Raw genomic sequence first — 20478 nt, forward strand, 5'->3', positions numbered from 1 at the left:
CCTAGTGGCAAGAACATTACTCGACAGTTGATCCTAACACTTTGAGTTCCAACTTCTTTACCTCCCTCCCTCTCCACCCCTTCCCTTTGGACGGCAAGCAATTCAATATAGGCCAAATCTGTGTAGTCTTGCAAATGACTTCCATAATAGTTGTGTTGTATAGGACTAACTATATTTCCCTCCATCCTATCCTGTCCCCCATTACTTCTATTCTCTTTTGATCCTGTCCCTCCCCATGAGTGTCGACCTCGAATTGCACTCTCCTCCCCATGCCCTCCCTTCTATCATCCCCCCCACCCTGCTTGTCCCCTTATCCCCCACTTTCCTGTATTGTGAGACAGGTTTTCATACCAAAATGAGTGTGCATTTTATTCTTTCCTTTAGTGGGATGTGATGAGAGTAGACTTCATGTTTTTCTCTCACCTCCCCTCTTTATCCCTCCACTAATGAGTCTTTTGCTTGACTGCCATTATTCTTAGCATTTTTGCAAGCCTGATTCGATTATAAGGATTAGTCACCCAGACACTATTAGGCAGGACTATGGCACTCTGGTATCCGTGCTCATTTGGATTATCTTATTTCTATCTTTTATATGTGTTCTTTTACAATCTGAGTTCATGTGAAAAGTGCCTCTATATATGTACATACATATATACATACATACACATATATAATGTGATACTTCCCCAAGTTATTCACTTGTCAGGATCATTCACTAATAACATTATCAGAAGTTTGACTTTAAGAGCCTACAATCCTTTTTGAGCCAAAAAATGCCCTTTCAGATTTCTCTGTTTTGCAATCACAAATATCATTGCTCTGTATTTTTGTTAAACATGTTCTTCTCCATTAGAGAGTACATGTTAGACAGTACAGAAAACCCCTCTATTTCATTTTCACAAACAATTTAATTCAACAAATGTCTATTAAGCACCTACTATGTGCAGGGACTGTGTCTATAATGTTTATAATGGCTATAATAACAACAACAATTAATAATAGTAATTAGGACTTATATACTGTTTTAATATTTGCAAGCCTTTTGCAAATATTTCATTTTATCTTAACAACTCTGGGAGATAAATGTTATTATCACCTTCATTTCATATTTGAGAAAACTGAGGGAGACAGAATCTAAGTGACTTTCTGAGGGTCACATAGCTAAGTGTCTGAGGATAGATTTGAAGTTAGGTCTTCCCAACTCCTGATTGAGTGTTCTATCCATTGACTAAATCACCTGCATGGCTGGGAGCTTAATTCTAGGAATAAAACATACGCGCACACACACACACACACACACACACACATACATACATGCATATATGTACACGTCTGCTTTCAATCAGCATACATTCTGCTGAGAACACATATATGAAAAGAGAGGCAGATTACAAAATATGGCTATAAAGAAGAGATTAAAACAGTCACTCAGGACTGTCTAAGGAAGAAAAATGCTATCACATGCGGGAAATCAGAAAAGGTTACAAAGACTTATTCGAGTTAGACTTTGAAGTATTAAGGATGATGAAAGGTGTAGATGAGGAGAACTAGAATTGCAAGCATGGAAAACATTCTAAGTAATTGTAGAGTTCATGCTTTCTCCCAAGCTGACAGTCATTTTTACATCACCAGATAGTTCCTCTTTGCTTATCAGAACCAGGTTCAGATGATAGACCCCCTTGATCATTCCTTTACCTTCTAGAAAATGAAATTCTTCATGAAATGTAAAAATTTTTTATATGCTCTGCTTTTAGTAAAAAGACAACCAGTATCTATCTCCCAAAATGACTTCTTCACCAAAACTATATACTTTCTCTATCCTAGTTTTATGATATTCTCAGAAGCTTATCTATTTCTTCCTTCTGATCAGGTAGTCTGCAATTTACTTTCATAACACTATTACATTAATTTCTCCTATTTTTATCCTCACCTAAATGTTTTCCACTATATTTTCATCCCCTGAGTGATTTTACACACACACACACACACACACACACACACACACACACACGTACGTATATATGTATATGCACATATGCAGCTATATGTCTATATATGTGTGCGTGTGTGTATGTTCTTGAAATTCAATGCTTCTCTGCAATCACTTTTATTTTTTTTGAAAAATTATACTCCTATATTTCTACATTATACTTACTAATCCCATCCCACCAAATTCCAGTGATAGGAAATTACATTCTTCTTCTTAAGTAAAGGTCTTCAGTTTATTTTGTTTATTTTTCTCCACTTTCTAGTAGTGGTATATAGAAATATCAAGCAATGACTATTACCTCTACTCACTTCCCTATAACTATTATTTCTACCTCACTTCACTATAACTTCACCCTATGAATTACTGCCATTTCTCCTTGTCTTCAGTCACTTCCTAAATTTCTTATAGTTCCTATCCATTGGGTCGCCACACAAATTTCATTTTTTTCACAACATAAAGCTGTCCTTTTCTGAATCATCAATCTCAACTGACATTTTACCCTTCTTCCTCTTGTTCTGTTAAAGCAATAAAGATCTCTACATTCAGCTGTCAACATGAAGCCTTCATAGTCCCTCATGCTACTGGCTAACAATTCAAATAAAACTTTATTTCAGACAGAGAAGGGATATAACTGCTATGTAAAGCCATAATGGGGTGCTGCTGGTACCCGTAACCTTGTTAATTGGACTGGCATAGACCATTTGCACCGGTATTCAGAAGGTAGATGCTATGAAATGTTCTTCCATCTGCTCCCAAAATTAAGCATTCTCCTAAATGTGAAGGAATGAAATGACTCAAATACATTTAAACTGCAGAAGACTGTGGTGGATAACATAGAAGTAAAAAAAAAATTTCTTTGGGATGACCCAAAAAATAACAATTATAGGATATTTTAAGATATCCAATAATTGCAGTGCCTACAACACTCGGGGGCCTCTAAGAGTATCTACTTCATACAATTTAAGAGCGTCAATATCTCTCAGCACCTGTGTTTTGACAGGTTTTCATCACCAGACTAATATACCTATCAAAATCACAACCAATAAATCTCTAGATAATTTAATTCAACAGAAATATACTGTGAAAACCCTCAAAACAGACACAGTTTGAAATAAAAGATTAGAGATACTTAATTCTTAGGAACTACCATTCTTTATTTGGTTTGAAACTGAAAATTCTTCAGCTATAAAATTCCTTTCTTAATTTTCCAAATAGAGCATGAGTTTTTTTTATATTGATTTGAAGATAAAGTAGTTTAGTGATACTATAATCATTCTGAAAGTTCTCTAAAATGGATATAATCTATAATAATCTATCAAGATATTGTTCCCCAGAATATAAAAAACAGAAATATAAAAAATACACTAGAAATAATTTTAAATGAAATTATTTAAAATAAAATTGGAGCCTGAGAATTAGAATCACAATTATGAAGAGAAACTTAAAAATGATTGTTTCTTCTCAAAATCTAATATGTCTATTCTACATCATTAAAGTATTTTTCTTTTAAAATATTTAAATGAAGTTGACTATTATGTTCTTCATCCTCCACCAGAAAAATAAATGATGAAATGTAATATTTTATGTATGGATTTTGAATTCTAAAAATGAAAACATCATTAAATTGGAACTCAGGTGATTTAGTTGGGAATCAGATAATCCAAATTTCCCATATAATCTTTTATATAAAATAGGAGGGGGAAATATCATCAATATCTTTCTTTTTAAAATATTTCTGTTTTCACCTCACACTGTTTTCACCTCACACAATGAAACTGAATTGTACTACTTTCTTACTGCAATTAACTTTATGGACTGTTTTGCCCTTACAGACTGGTTGTCTACAACATGGCATTGCAGGCAAGTGCTTTGTAAGATAAACTGCTAAGCCAATAGGACAAATGTGTGGTTCTCTAGAAAATGACTACTATCTAAAGTGAACATTATTACAATACCAATATTCTCTACTCAAGCACTCCAATCTGGAAGAAAAAGATCTTTAGCAACTAGGAATATAGCATAAAATTCTGTGAAGTAATGACAGTGCCTAAGATGTTAACTGGATATGATTTTCAAGTCTAATTTTGAATTATAAACTAAGGAAACAACTATGTATACTGTTCACTTATACTGACATTTTATTTCCTATACTGTTTAGCAAAGACACCTGTAGACTCTGTACTACTTATCCTCAATGTGATTAATGACTAAACAACTTTTTGTTAATAATATAAAATATGTGTAGAGCTGAAAGGACTAAAAAAATTTCTACTACTTGAAAATCCTTTGTTTAGATTCAAGCTAAAACAAAATACTATGAAGCAGGATAAAATGGATTATAATTAAGGTCATATAATTAATGGATTATAACTAAGGTCATATAATTAATGGATTATAACTAAGGTCATGTAATTAATGGATTATAATTAAGGTCATTAGAGTTCTAAGTTTGGCCTCCATAGTCCTTCCTATTTTATTCAACAAAGGATTATAAAAATTATAAAATATTCCAGGTTGCTTTGCAGATTTGAAAAGTGGTATGCTTGGGATAGAGCAGGGAATCCTCAGGGTAGTGGTGGAAAAGCATGATATGTGTCTTCAGATATGAAGGACTCTCCTCTGGGGGAAAGAGGACTTGTTCTGCTTGGTCACAGAGGGGAGATCCAGAAACCATTACTACTTATAACGTCACAAAGATGAAATTTGAGACATGATGCCATAAAATAATTCTAAAATTATTATTTTTTCTTTTATTTCATAGGGGATGATGTGAGGAAGTAAGAGGAAGAGAAAATAAATGTAAGTAAAAAAGTAATTAAAAATAAACTATGTGGAAAATACAGCAATTCACAACATAAACTACAGTATTTAACATTTGGTCAGCATGGCAGGAAGCCCAGAAAACCTACTTTTACATCTGGCTTCTGTCATCTCCTAGCTGTGTGACCATAGGCAAGTCACTTGACCTTTCCATGCCTAAGGAAATTTGCTAAGACTGTCACTTACAACTCAGTTGTTGGTCTGTCATTAGTAGGAGAATTTACATATGGAGAGTTCCTGATACTGATGAAATAAGTCCAGGTAACTCTCCCCACCAATGAAAAGAAACAAAACCACAAGAATGACAAAACAGTTGATCTTATAGTCTTGGAGGAGGGGAGTAGGAGAATTTAGTTTGAAATTAGTTTATAATCTCTTCAGCTGAAGAAATTCTGTGACAAAAAAAATGTCTGACAATGAGAAAAAAATCAGAATTAAAAATGCTGCTTAAAAATTTTACTAAGTGATACAGAGATTAAATATTTTGCTACTTTCTTGCCCAAAATACTTTTACGTTCACAAAGACTATGAAAAAGGAATATTTGCTTTTTTATCAAATATAACTAAACATACGTTTTTGAACACTGCGATGTCACATATAAAGTCTTAAAGATTATTATTTCTTGTCAGAAAAATATTATTCTAAATATGTATTGAAATTTCACTTTCTTTTTAGTTTGCACAGATTATTTGTGATGTAAGACAAACCATGTAAATACACATTTTCCTCTAGCATGGGGGAAATTTTCCAACTATTTGTATACCTTTAAAAATATCTCTGTTTAGTCTATCTCAAAAATAAGTTGAATTTGAAGTTCAATGTGGTATAGTGGGACTGGAAGTCTGGAACACCAAATTCCAATCCTGTCCCAATCATGAATTTACCTAGGGGTCTTAGTGTCTTGATCTGTGAAATGAAGGATTGAATTAGATCACAGAGCCAACATTTAGAGGTAGAATGAATCTTAAATATAAGCTAACGCAACATTCTCAGATTAAGGACAAATGATCTGCCTGACATAACTTGGCCACTAAATAAGATTTAGGGATGAGAATTGAGGCTATCTAACTCTTCAATCAATGCTCTCAAAAAACTCCAAGCTCAAAACTCAAATGATTAATTCCTACAGTTAACAATTCCAAAGTCAGGACATTTTATACTTATTGTACTCTCAATTATGATCCAATTAAAACAGATCCAACTTTTCCAAATTTAAATTGCAGTTCGTGACAAAAACTCTAATGCCTAGATTAAAAGATTTTGAATTTAGTCATTTTCATAATTAACCATATTTATGCCAGTTGTAGAATAGCACACAGAATTCAAGAAAGTACAGATGGAATAGTAACATTTACCATAAATTATATCTAACAAATTTCTTCTGTCAAATTCCATATTTATTCTGGGTATATTCAACTTTTTATATTTTTTTAATGATTTTATTAAAAATTCTGGTTTACTTGCTATTGGGATTTTGGTTTAAAGTTATTTTCTGCCTAGATGTCTGCCAATAAAAATTGGTTAAACAGAACTTTCTAACCAACGGAGCTGTTCAAGAATAGAAAATGCCTCATAATACATTGAACACCCCATCAATGCAACTGTCTAACCAGAAAATTAGCCCACCTTTTGGGATCCTAGAGAAATGATTCCTTTATGCGGTTTGATGTTAAATTAGATTAAGCCTTCTCCAACTCTAAAGTTCTATAAACTATTTTCCTCACAATAGTAAATTAGAAGTAATATGATTATTTTAAAAATGTTGATGCTAATTATCAGCCTGATTCAGAATTAAATCTGTTGACTTCAGGAATTAGTTTCCTTCTATTGAATTGATCTATATAATGCTAAAAGCTAAGTGGGTCCAATTATATCAGTTTTCAAGCGAGGATCTCATCAAACTGGAAAGGAAAACAGGGTCTTCCGCTTCAAAGAAATTCAATTCAATAGATATTTATTACACACCCATTTATATAGACAATTCAGCAATGTCCTATGTGTGAAACAAAACTTGAATAAGACAATTTCCATGACCTCATGGAGAATGTAGTTTATTAATCTAGACCAAGGGTCAGCAAATTATCCAACCTACTTGTTTCTGTAGGCCTGGGAAATCAGAATTGGTTTTTAGATTTTTTAAATCAAGTTTTATTATTTTTGGAAATATAGATGTTCTTAGTTCAAGGGCAATACAAAAACAGGCAGCAACACATTTGGTCTCTGAAGGACAGTTTGCCTCTCTGGTCTAGACTAACTCCCTATCTGACAGGTAAGAAAAATGAAATGCAAAAAGGTTCAATTGCTTGGAAAGAGTCAAGAGAAACTTGGATTCTATTCTGAGTTCTGCCACTAATGAGCCTGGGACTTTTGGCAAGTGACTTTACCTGCTGGGCTTCAGTAAACTTATTTGTGAAAAGGAAGTGGTTGGACTAGATGATCTCCACAGCTCCTTCAAACTCAAAAATTCTGTATTACTTGCTTAAGGCCACCCAGCTAGTTTGTGGTGGTACCAGGACAAGAACTTACATCTCCAAATTCAGACTCCAATTCCTTCACCACTACACCCTATCTCTTCTTCCAAAGTCAACAACATTATTTACATTCTGGAATAACAACTCTTTCCATATAATAAAATTTAGGGAAGGCTTGAAAAAATGAATTTTGTTTGTTGATTTTTTACTTTTGTCCAGCTAAAGTGCTTAATACCTTCTAGCTACATCTTCCCTGTTATATGACTGCAGTTTTTTAATATCCATGGAGTCTAAGGACCCTAAGAAATCTCTTCTAGGGAGTTATTATTATATTTACAACAAATACTCAAAGCAATAACAACATATTATTAATCTCAAATTCAAGAATCCCTCAACCTCCTATTCAATTTCAATTTCAAATGATTACAAAGAATCAGGAACAATGGATGATTCTCAAATTTTCTTCTGTTACCTTGTGCCTAAAATGAAAAAAACCTAAAAAGTGGTAGGATACTCACACTGTTGAGCAAAGATGTATGGATCCATTTTTCAAGTGTACACTCAACGATGCCTCTATGCAAACGTGCTACTACAAGCAAGGATTGCTTTTTTTTATACATCTCCAAAACCCTTTAAGTTACATGTAATCAAAAGTACCAATGGGTTCGTAGAATATTCAGCTGACAAGAGCTACTACAACCCCATCATTTTACATATAAGAAAACAGAGATGGAGAGAAATGAAGACATTTGCCTCAAGCTACAGAACAATATCTAAGTTTTCTTACTCCAAATTCAGAGCTATTTCCAGTCCATCATTCTGCCTCTTGTCCTTATTTCCAGACCCAGAACCTATGCAGTTACCTAAAAAAAGGATTATGTAGTGTTTTAGATGTGCGATGTTTTAAAGGAGTAATGTGTATTTGTATAACATATTTTTGCTGCATTGATTCCCATATATAGTAACGCACTTCATTTAATTTCTTACTTTCCTCTATGATTCAATTCACATAACTTTTTCTGAATTCTATGGCTGCCACCACCCTCTTTACATGAATAACTATCTTTTGTTTTACTACCTTGAATTTATTTTACATTTGCTTTTTACATACTTCTATATATAGATGCTGTTTCACACTGTATGTAAACTTGAGAAGGACTATTTCAGTCTTAGGCTCAGTATCTAAGAGTGTCTCATGTATTGTAAAGATAATTACATATTCGTTGATTGATTGATATAAAATCCATGTTTTAATAGGGGTGGAAACGATGTCTTCTTTTTCTAATTATCTCTTACATATCACTCATTAAGCAGTCCTTCAGTGTTCAACAAACATATATTAAGCACCTACTAAGTGCTACGCTTAGTGATACAAAGACAAAATGAAGTAAAAAGCTACAATCCCAGCTCTCACAGAGTTTATATTCCACACATTATCATTAAATCTTAACATTTCATATGTTTAATATGGCAAGAGATATATTAAGCTAAGAGTTTGAAGAAACCTTGTATCTCATTTAGTCTAACTCCCTTCCCTTATGCCAAATACATAGTTCACAAAAGGTAATAGGTTCAACTCCTGAATCTAAGACCATGCAGTACATCCCCTCATCAGTTCCCATTCATGACCAAAAATTACACTGTTCATATGCTCATGTAGCATATTTCAATGGAGTAAATTAAAGAATTTGTGTCACTACACCTTCTGTCTTGTTTTGATGTAAAACTTTCCCAACTATCTTTATGAGTTCTTAAGTCTGGTGTATATACGATATCTGACAGCCAACGAGGAGAAAGAAGAAAGGAAGGTAAAGAAAGAGTAGGATGAAGAGAATGAGAAGAAAGAGAGAAAGGAGAAGAAGAGGAGGAAGATTTAGTCTGCTTTGATCTTAAAAAGTATTCCTTTGTACTGTTTGTAAGGGTCAAGGAAGTGAGATTTCTATATCAAACAATGCTATACATAGTAAGACTTTCTATCAGCCTAAAAAGGCAAGATTCTAAGCATTTGTTACTACCTTACTGATAAATGGTATTATCTCTGTCCTAGGATACTTTTTAGATTAATCTAGATAGAATTCAAGCTATGGTTTGTGAAAATAATTTGGAAAAAATTTGCATAAATATATTGTTTCCTAGTTATAACCTTAGCCAATCCCTATTTGCATTTTGTCCAGGGAATATTTTGTTCACATTTTATGTTATAGAATATTTCATATTATTATTATTATTATTATTATTATATAAACTCCTTGAGAGCTGGGACTGTTGTTTTTTTATTTCACTTTGTCTTAGTATCACCAGTATCTAGAGCAGTGCTTAGAAGGTGCTTAATATATGTTTGTTGAACACTTAATGAGTGATATGTAAGAAGTAATTAGAAAGGAAGACATTTTTCTTTTTATTACATATTATTACACATTATTATTTTGTTTCCAAAGCTTGTGAGTCATTTTGTGTTCTCTTAAGAATTGACAGTCATGTGTGTATGTGTGTGTGTGTGCGTGTGTTAAGATTTTCCAGAGAAGAATAGTTGCCATTAACATTTTATAAGTGCCTAGGTAACTCCTCAAATGTTAGTAACACCCATACTTTAGATTTCTTATTGGATTCTCTGTCTAACATAAATATAACTTTTCTTTCCTGAACTGTTGGTATCTAACATGGTAATGAAATTGGAAAGATGAATGGGCAAGGACCCCATCATGAAATATCCAGGCTTCTGTAGCCTATTGTCTATTCAGAAACTCAGCTGTTACTAGTGATAAAATGGATGAATATTTATAGCCTCATTTACTGAATCATTCACAGATATCATATGTGAATAAGACTAGGGCAAATTGTAGAATCTACACTCTGATACTTCAGATGAATTATTTAAGATATTCACAACATGTATTGTTGTATTTGAAGTTATATATTTTTCTGTACATACACATACTGCTCTTCCATTCTAATCATATAATTCAATGATTTTCTACCTAACACATACAAATACTCTGTCTTATCCTTCAATTTTCCTCTCAAATTACACTTTTCCCCTGAAGCATTCACTTACAACTTTCTGTAGGTTCTCTATCAAATGAAGTGACTGTGATGAGAGGGGGGAAAGTAGATTCTGAATGTGAATTAGTTTTATTTTCTCACTGTCAGTTCCCTACCAACAGGTTTTTAACCTATCAGGTTTACTCATAGGAGAAAGCTTAGTAACACTGACATGAGGGTTGGAAAGGGATCTTATTGGCCCCCTAACCCAACCTATAACCAAAAAGAATCTCTACTGTAACATACAAATAACTGGTTGTCATGATTCTTCTTGAAGATTATCAAGAAGTGGAAACACACTGTTCCACTTTTGGATAGCCACAACTGTTAGGAAGATTTTTTATTTTCCTTAAAATGGTCTACTCTATAATTCTGCTTAATTCTTAAAGTTATTATTAATAACATGGACCTGTTATGATAGCTCACTTAGAATGGCTGAAATTTAGAATTTGGAAACATACATTTTTATAATCCTTATTGAAAATCACAACTTCTTTTGTTTTGTCATTGTTTTATATAAGCTTTTCCTTTCTGATATTTGTCACAGTATAATGAACAGAAGCTCAGAAATCAGGCATGGACATATTTTCAGGACTCTCTATGGATGATTCCATTATTTGTCTTTCTTCTGAACATCTAAATAGAAAAATCACTTTAAGTGTTGTTCTGTCATCTTTCAGTCATGGCCAACACTTCAGGATTTCATTTGGGGTTTTCTTGGCAAAGTTAATGGAATAGTTTGCCACATCTTTCTCTGGCTTATTTTATAGATGAGGAATTGAGGCAAACAGGGTTAAGTGATTTGCCCAGAGTCTGAGGCCAGATTTGAACTCACAAAGATAAGCTTTCCTGACAACAGGTCTAGCATTTTATCCACTGGGCAACCTACCTGTTCTACTTTACTTGTTACTTTTCAAGATTTCATTTACTGTGAAATTTAGCCTTTTCCTCATTATTTTTATGATTTATTCCACTATTTTGTATTTTTCATCTTTCTTACATGCTCTTTCTTAATCCAATCTGTTCAAAGAGCACTATGTGAAGGTACATTGTCTTCTTTAGATTCTACCTCCCCTTTTCCTTCATTAGTAACATTTATAACTTTTTGTCAGAATTTCTTTTTCTAGGAGCCTCCAATGTTTCGAAAAGTTTAAGTGAAGTATTTTTTAAAACCCTAATAACAGTTCTTTCCAAATTGAGAGTTTTTAAAAAGTTTTTAAATTGAGTTGGATAAATAATGAGAATTAATGACTATATTAATATTATGAAAGCCATCTAGAACCTTTTACTATAAACTCTTATACGATTTGGTCAAAGAATGAACTACTGTGTATTAATTACTAGATAGCTATTTTTTTTAAAATTTAGAAATTAATAAAATGCATTTGACACTAAAATGATAAAGTACTTAGTTTAATCTTTCTTTAATGATCCAGGAAGCACTTCAGGATTTTACAGAGCTAAGGACTACATATACAAAAATTAATTATTTTCGTACTAGTAAACACAAAAGTGCTGGTTTAATTCAGTCTGATAGAATGATGGACAAACCAGCTTTCATTTTAATATCGGTAATACAGTTTCAAAAATTATAAAATTACATGTCTATCTTAGTTTATAGAATTAATCACAGTTTAACAGATCTCATTCACAGAACATCAAAGAAATCAATACTATATTTGATAAGCTCAAAATTTATAACATGCCTGTTACTATTCAACAAATAAATGGATAAGAGATATTATTCATTTAAAAAAACTCTCTAAAAGCATCTAATTAATCTCTGGAGATATACGAAAGATTCTATTTCTTTTAAATTGTGGATGGCTCAATAATCATATGATTGAATTATGTTAGTTTGCAATGAGGAACCATGTATTTTATTCAATATAATATGTTACAAATACAGTATAATGACCTTCTTGAAGGAGTATGCTCCCAATCAAAAAAAAATGTCCCCAAGACACCCTTTTAAGTTTAATCTATATTATTGACATTTTCTCCACAACTCTCTTAAGTGGTGGAATCAACAAATGAAGCTCCAATTTGTAGCCAGAGATTATTTCCTGGGTGTAAATGCTCACAACAAAAATTTAACAGTGGCTTGGAAGCCAATTAGAGTTGGCTCCAGAACAGCCTACAGCTCCATCCCCCTCATCCTTGAAACAGGAACCTCTTAACTCTGATCTAGAAATCCACAGTCTCTAAGACTCTGAGATCACTTCTGGACCTGACCAGTTAGAATATACAGTGACCTAGGTCAGTAGCACACCAGCTCAGTGTCAGGCAGTCTAACTGCTAATCCCCACAACCACTGCAAGAATTGTACTCCGATTCTCTTGTAAGAGGAATGCCTGAACTGCACCTTAGTTCCTTAGTGATTCAGGCAATCACTTGCTTTTCCCTCTCTTACTTCCACAGTCTTTCCAATAAATTAATTAGTATCTGGAGTGACACAGAAATGTCCTCCCACTTTTTAAAAATTTCATAGCAGATACCAACATTATGAGAACAAAAATATGAGTGTACATGAAGAGTTTAGCATTATCAAATAAACAGAGTTAATGACATATTAATGATATGCTTAAAGTTATTTTCTCAAGGGTATTAAATAAAAATAACCTTGTTCTCATATTAGAATATAATTGTTATTTATATACAGCCAAATAAATCCTTGTTTACTGTTTCTCTTTTTTTCTTATTTTCTGCAGTGTTTACAATAACATCAACATTATGTGTGTATACACACATATACACACATGCATGCATATATAGATACATATGTATATACACACACACTTATAGTACATGTGTATTTGTTTTACAAAACCTCTGGATCCTACTCCCTGATAGTCTGAAACAAATCATTTCTCCAACAGTGGACCACAGTTCAGTTTCTCTACATTATTATTATTTGCTATGCTGTGAACCTATTCCCTCACTGAGCTCATCCCTTTCTATCTTCTCCCTTTTTGGAAATTTTTTCATCAGTACATTTGTTGGCTCAAGCATTAACTTTAGTAATCCTGAGTGACGAAAATCTCAAAGCTGCTTCAACTCTGTGATGGTAATATCAAGTTATCTGGCCTGGAACCATTACTACATTGAGAGGAGACGAGGGGGAAAGGATTCCTCCTAGCTCCTGAAACATATGGTGAAAATCAACTAGATGCCCAAGATCTTATAATTTGGGGACAGAAGACAATATCTTGGATGTTGAAGGGATCGAACCAAATAGGTGGACTTTGTTCTTGATAACAAACTTCTCCAACTTCTCTCTGATTCATAACAATTTGCCCTTCAGATTCGTCAGAGCATTTTGTTTTAAAACTCACTAATGCAAATACAAAATAGCCTATAAATACAATATACATATATGAGATAAATACATATAGATATATATATGTAAATATATAGATATATAAATAGATATATAAGATAAATATATAGATATGTATTATATAGGTAAATATATATAGATATATATAAATAGATATGTAAGATAAATCAGCCCAAGCATGCAAAGTCTATGCTAAAGCAGAGAGAGAGAGAGAGAGAGAGAGAGAGAGAGAGAGAGAGAGAAATTGAGGGGTCAATTTTAAAGATATCTGAAAGAGAAAAGAAAAACTGTGAGCTCTGATAAAAATCAAGAGTAACATTACCAATTCACAGTAAGGTGATTTAGACATCAGCCTTTCTCAGCTTATATCCCTATCAATACGAACAGGAAAAACAAAATTGATGAAGACTATCTATTGTGCACGTTCTAAAACTCACTTAGAAAAATAATCCTCAGAGCTGGCACATATGTATATCTTGGACAGATAATGTAAATGGATAATGAGATAAGCACAGAGCTAAAAAGAAGAATTAAATCAAATTGAATTACATTTGGGAAAACATTCAGTGCTTTTAATGATACCAACTTCTCCTTAAAACCAAAACCCATTTTTTCACTTACCTGCATTCTTTCAGTGGTGCTATATCACTCTAAATCATAGAAAATTACTGTCTCTGAAAAGCCAGGATTGTGGATGACCCAAAGAACAATGGAGAAACTTACGGTAGGAATAAACAGGCTGAAGAATATTAGCAAAAACAAATGCCATGCAAGAAATAGTACAGAAGATATTACCAAAGGAATATAGAAATGGAAAGGAGCATGAACCACTCATGAATTAAGAGCAAAGGATAATAGACAACCGGTCTCTCCATTGAAATGGTATCCATAAAATGGTAAGCAAGAAAGATTTCCAGAACATAATGTGGCTTTCTTATAGAGTGTTTTTAAGGAGCGCAAGAACAAGAATACTGCAGATAAGAAGGAACGGATAGGTTGAGTTGGGTACAACTTACAGCACTACCCACAACAATGAGTTTACAAATTCACTAAAGTCCATGTGTTAATTTCCTAGTCCCTGTTTCAGAATATAAGCTACTTGAAGGCAGGGATCGTATAATATTTAAATTGTGTATCTCCTCCTGAAAATAAAATGATAGTCTAACCAACATAGTTAATATAGAGTTATATATGTTACATTAACTTATAATATGTTAATAATAACTTAATAAACATATTTGTATTCTATTGTGTGCTACATTTTCTTATCTTATTGAGAAATAAAAAGCTGATGTAGAGGCAAAAACTGTGGATTTTAAGTCAGATGATGGATTGAACAGGGTTCCTTCTGTTTACCTTCATTCCTGTAATTCTGGAGGCAATGTTTTCTCTTCTTCTGGATTTCCAAGCAAATCTGATCCTCTCTGTTATAACACTTATATACTACCTGCTGCTTACCTCTGCATGCTTTATTTGCCAATTTGGGACCTACATTAGAGTTCATGCTCCTTTGAATTAATCTCTGATTATCTATTACTAGAAAAATCAGTTGTCTTTGCTCCCATGTTTAGAATAGCCTTCACTAGATTCTACTGGTCTGCTGGAATTCCTGGTGCTATAGATCTGACCTTTCCCAAAGCTGCTTGAGTCACAGTTATGATTCATTAATTTAAAGACATTAGACAGTTAAGCTATTTAAAATTTCAATCTGTCATACTGGATGAGTTTTTTTTTTTCAGACTGTGACAAGAGATGGAGGAGTTTTTCAATATGTAACAAGGAGAAAGTTTGCCAAGAATATGATGCCAGGGAATGATTATTGCTTTTAGATAAAAGTCAGAGTCATATTGAGGCATTGTTCCTCAGTCTGGAATACTTAAAAACATGTTCTGAGTAGCTATTTTTGATGACTGTACAAAAGATTCAGTTTCTTGTCCAATGGAAATTTTGCTAGTGGGCCAAAATTTTGGCTATTTCTTGCTTTAAAGAATGCAAAGAATACGGATGTAGGATCAGAAAATCTGGAGGTTAGACTTTTGGCTCTGTAGCTTAAAACCTGTGGAATAATGGTTAAGTGTATTTTACTTCTCTTGAGATTCAGTTTCCTCATATAAAAAATGAATAGGTTTTATTAGATCATCTCTAGTGTCAATTTCAGTTTTAAATCCTATGAAAATAAAACTTACACATTCTTCAAAGACCTACATCAAATGGTACCTCTTTCTAAGAAGCCTTCCCTACCACTACTCCCAAACCATAATTGCTCCCTCTTTCTCTTCTTTGTGGCCCTACAGTATTTTGCACCCTTCTTAGAGTAAGAAAAAAAAAATCACTACTTATCTCACCCAATATACTGTAAACTTTGGGGCTGGGATGATTCTTACATATCTTTGTAAATAACACTTTCAAATTACACAGATAAGTTTCTATGTTTAATTCCATTATTCGTAACTAAATCTACTAAAAAATCATGTCAACATAAAAAGTAGCAGAAAAGTCTGAGGTATATGGAAGGGACTCCAGTGTGCAAATGCCCTTTTAATGAAAGATACCTAGTTTGTGAGGTTTGTATATGCATGGAATATAAACTTCTTATTCTCAAAAATCAAAGATTTCATTGAAAGAAACTACAAAGAAATCTGAATTTAATTAAAACGCTTAACTAGAATTAAGCTTTGTTCACATTTTCCTGGAGCGGTGATGAAAGTTTAACCATATTCCGAACTCTCTGTAATTCTATGAAAAGGTTAAAATATTAATTGGATTTGATTATTAGAAAATTAACAAATGTCATTACTACAGCTTAATCCTGATTTTATTATTTTCTTTATAGATCAGTAAGTTGTAAACTAAGCTATGTGAATCATGAGTCTCAGTCTGTTTTCACATCCAGAAAACATGCCTCTCTCAATTCATTTCCATACAGGAATTCTAAGTCTTCATTTCTTTGTGCCTCTTGAGTAATACATGACAGAGTACAGAGCAGTAAATCACATTTTACTACACATAGAACAGCAAAAGCTGCAGGGCTATATACCACTCTCTATTACTTCTGGTTTTCATAAATGATCTTTCTCAGCAAAGTCCTAACTCTGATAATTTATCTTCCTAAATTCTGATCAAGGTATTAACGTATCACCTATACTTGACTAGAAAACAGTCATTCTTTCCTATTTCAATTTTAAGGGAAAACATTCTTAATACTCCCTCTATATGCTTCAAAAAAAATCATGCCACCAGTAACCATTTCAGAGCCAGATGCTCCAAGCAATGTTTTGACTTAACAGGCTCAAAACATATGAACCATGCTAAATCATTAAAAAAAAAAAAAAACATTTTTTTAACTTTTATTAAATTAGCAAGGCTGGTCAGGTTTCTTCAAATATAAAATTAGGAGGGTAAGAGATTGTTGGAATGGATGATATCCAAAGACACTCTTAGACCTAAAACTTATTCATTTGAAATCATTTTTAAAATAGTTACTTCCATTCTTCTTGTCTTGTAATTTAAAAAGTGTTTCCCACACTCAAGCCAACTGAGAGAGAAGACAATGCAAGTATGAAGTTACTTGTACTTCTGAGGAGCACAATGAACAAAACAATGAAATTTATTAGACATTAGGTGTGCCCTCAGCAAATTTCCTAAACTTGTTTTTCTGAGAATTAGAAAGCCACAGGGAATGTGTGTCTCCAAATACTTGTCTCTATCCTGACCCCTTATGGGAGCTCTAGTCATAGATTTCCAACTGTCCATTGGGCATCTGTCCAATGTACTCTAGTACTTAAATACAGCATATCCAAAAGAAAACTTGTATCTTTTCCTAGAATCATACACTACAACCACTCTTATCTGTTGATGACACCACCAACTCTCCCCCACCCCCAGTCATCCAAGATCAAGTCATCTTTGAATCTCCCTTTCTCTCAACCCGCCATCATGATCAAATTGTAAGACTTGTTGATTTTGCTTCTAAAATATCTTGCTCATATATCTTTTTCATCATCCATTACTACACCATCCTGGTTTAGTCCTCATTTCCTCTGACAGGCAATATTGTATGATTTTACCTTATATAACATGGCTTCAACCAGTGCCATTTTATGATATCACGAACATATAAAAGCCAAACTTTGCCATAAGGCCTTAAAAATCCACAATAACATTCTTTGGTTGATCACACTTATAATATAAAACAAATGATCATCAATATAATACCAGTACTTAAGCCTCAACTATAACTGCTCCCTATAATATCGTGTTTTTATACAACCAATTAACATTAGACAGCATTTGCATGTAAATATCTCCTACCTGGTCTCCCTGCCTCCAAGTCTCTCCCTTTACCAGTCTAATTCTTCTTTCATACCATTGCCAATATAATCATCCTTTGCAAAAAAAAGACCATATTATATAGCTACTCTAAAATGTTCTGTGGTTTCCAAATACCCATAAAATAAACATAAAATATCCTCAGTATCATATTCAATGCCCTTCACAATGTAGCTCACTCACCTTTTCAGTGTTGTTTCATAACATGGAAGTCTAATGAAATTTAACTAACAGAAAAATACCTACTCATCAATCCCAATCTTGGCATACCTATTCCGAAATCCATGCCTTTGTCTAGGCAGTTTTCCCTTGGGAGGGACATCCCCTACATTGTCACTTGTTTAATTTGCTTTTTCCTTCTTCAAGACCCAGGTCAGATGTCACCTACTCCATCAAGACTTCCTTAATGTCGTCAGTGAAAAGTGATCTCTTCCTCCTCAAATGTTCGGGTCACTGTGATGTTCTCTTTCTTATATTACATTTAATAGTGTCTATTATTCTTTTCTCCTCCTAAATAGGAGGGTATTTGTGGGTAGGGTCTGTGCATCCCTGGGTCCTTTGTATCCCTGGGTCATCATGGTACAGAGCTTTGTCCTCTGAAGACAAATTCATTTTTAAAAAGATTGTCTACACTTAATACCGTTTTTTTTTTTAGTAACCAATCTTGCATTAGCCGCAAGCAACCTTACTCATTTGCTTACCAATAAAACAATAAACATTTATTAAATGATTATTATGTGCTAGGCACTGTTCATTACTCCTCTTTCTTAGTTCGTTTGTGGCATCTGGCACTGATGACCACAGCTTTTTGTAGATAATCTCCCCTCATTGGGGGTTTACAGGAATTACATCCTCCTGGTTTTCCTCCTGCCTCTTAAAGTCTTCTTTCTATGTCTTCTTCCATAACTTCTTTTCCTTTTCCTTACTTCCTAAGTTGCATGCTCCTGAGTTTATATCTTTGGCTCTCTTCTCTTCTCCACCACTCCATTTTCCTTTACCAATCTCATTTACTTCCAGAGTTTCAGCTATCACCTGTGTACAGATTATTCCTAAATCTTTAATCTAGTCCTGGCTGACCTATTTCTGACTTTACCAGCCTACATCTCTAGTTACCTACTAGACAAGTCCATTTGGGTATTCAGTTAATATCTCAAACTGAATATATACCAAACTCAGTTCACTAATTTTCCTTCCAAATTGGCAGCTCTTTTTGACTTCATCATTTCTGCCAGTGGGATTACCATACATTCAATCTCCTAGTGTTTCTTTTTAAATCTTGTTATCTGTGATCCCTCTTTCTTGTTTCTCATATCCTACTGAGTATAATAACTCATATTTATATAGTACTCTAACATTTGCAAATCATATTCCTCACAATTCTATAAGGTAGAAATTTCAAGTACTATTAGACCCATCTTTTTGATGAAGAAACTAAACCTTAGAGAGATTAAGTAATCTGCCCAAAACCACACAGCTAGATAATATCAGAAAAAAATTAGAATTCATATCATCTTTCTCAAAATAAAATACACTTTCCAGAACATCACACCACTTTTTACCATCTGTTTCTACTACCTTCATGTCAGAACAAAAATATAATATAACACCATCTATCATGACTTTTGCCCCAATGCCTTATTGGGATTTCATGGCTCCATCACTTCCCCAACTCCAGTTCATTCCTCCCCTCTACTTCTAATTAGAACTTTACTTGTGACATTTCCCTGCTCAAAATCTTAAATAATTCCCTATTGTCTATTAAGCAAAATTCAGACTCCATTGCTTAACATTCATGGTTCCACATAATGTAATGCTATCTTACCTTTCCAGTTTTCTCATAATATTCTGCATTCTAAATTAGACTGTTTTCATTCCCTCAAAAGTATTCTTTGCAATCTCATACATTTTTTGTCCATGATCACACTGTTCCTTATACCTGATACATGTTCCTTATAACCTCTGTTTCTTAAACTTGTGATCATTTAAAGTTCAATTCATATGCCATGACTGTGATGAAGACTCAATCCCCCATTCAATAACAATGTCTCTCTTAAGTTCCTTCTTAACTTCATTTATGTATTTATAATTACTATTTTGCATCAGTGTTATCTTCTGTTACACTATAGGCTCTATTTGGGCAAACACTTAGATAAGACATGGTCTAAATTTTTTTATCTTCTTCAGTAAAAGTGCTTAATAAAGAAAAGTTTGCTGAATTAAATCATTGAGAATGACAGCAGAACTAACTCCCAAATAGGTAAAGGTGTGTCCTGCTTAGATATGGTCTGACCAATAATCCTAAGAATTTCAAATAGCCATCAAAGTTTTCCCAAATTTGGAAATAGGTGCAGCAAGATCTAATTTCAGACTGCAGCCCATTCTGTTAGACATGGATCATAACAATAAAATTGGACATAATTTTTCACATATAAGTCTGTTTCTTTAACAGTTTATGCCAATTTCTTCTAATTTTGTCATGCATCTA

General features: G+C 33.3%; 1 protein-coding gene across 1 annotated transcript in view; it reads right to left on the reverse strand.

The window, feature by feature from the left end:
* GPC6 (glypican 6) overlaps window positions 1–20478 on the reverse strand; it is a 1287247-nt gene that overhangs the window by 1239239 nt on the left and 27530 nt on the right. The window lies entirely within an intron of this gene.

Source organism: Notamacropus eugenii, chromosome 6 (assembly GCF_028372415.1).
Source record: "Notamacropus eugenii isolate mMacEug1 chromosome 6, mMacEug1.pri_v2, whole genome shotgun sequence".
In the NCBI taxonomy this organism is placed as follows: Eukaryota; Metazoa; Chordata; class Mammalia; order Diprotodontia; family Macropodidae; genus Notamacropus; species Notamacropus eugenii.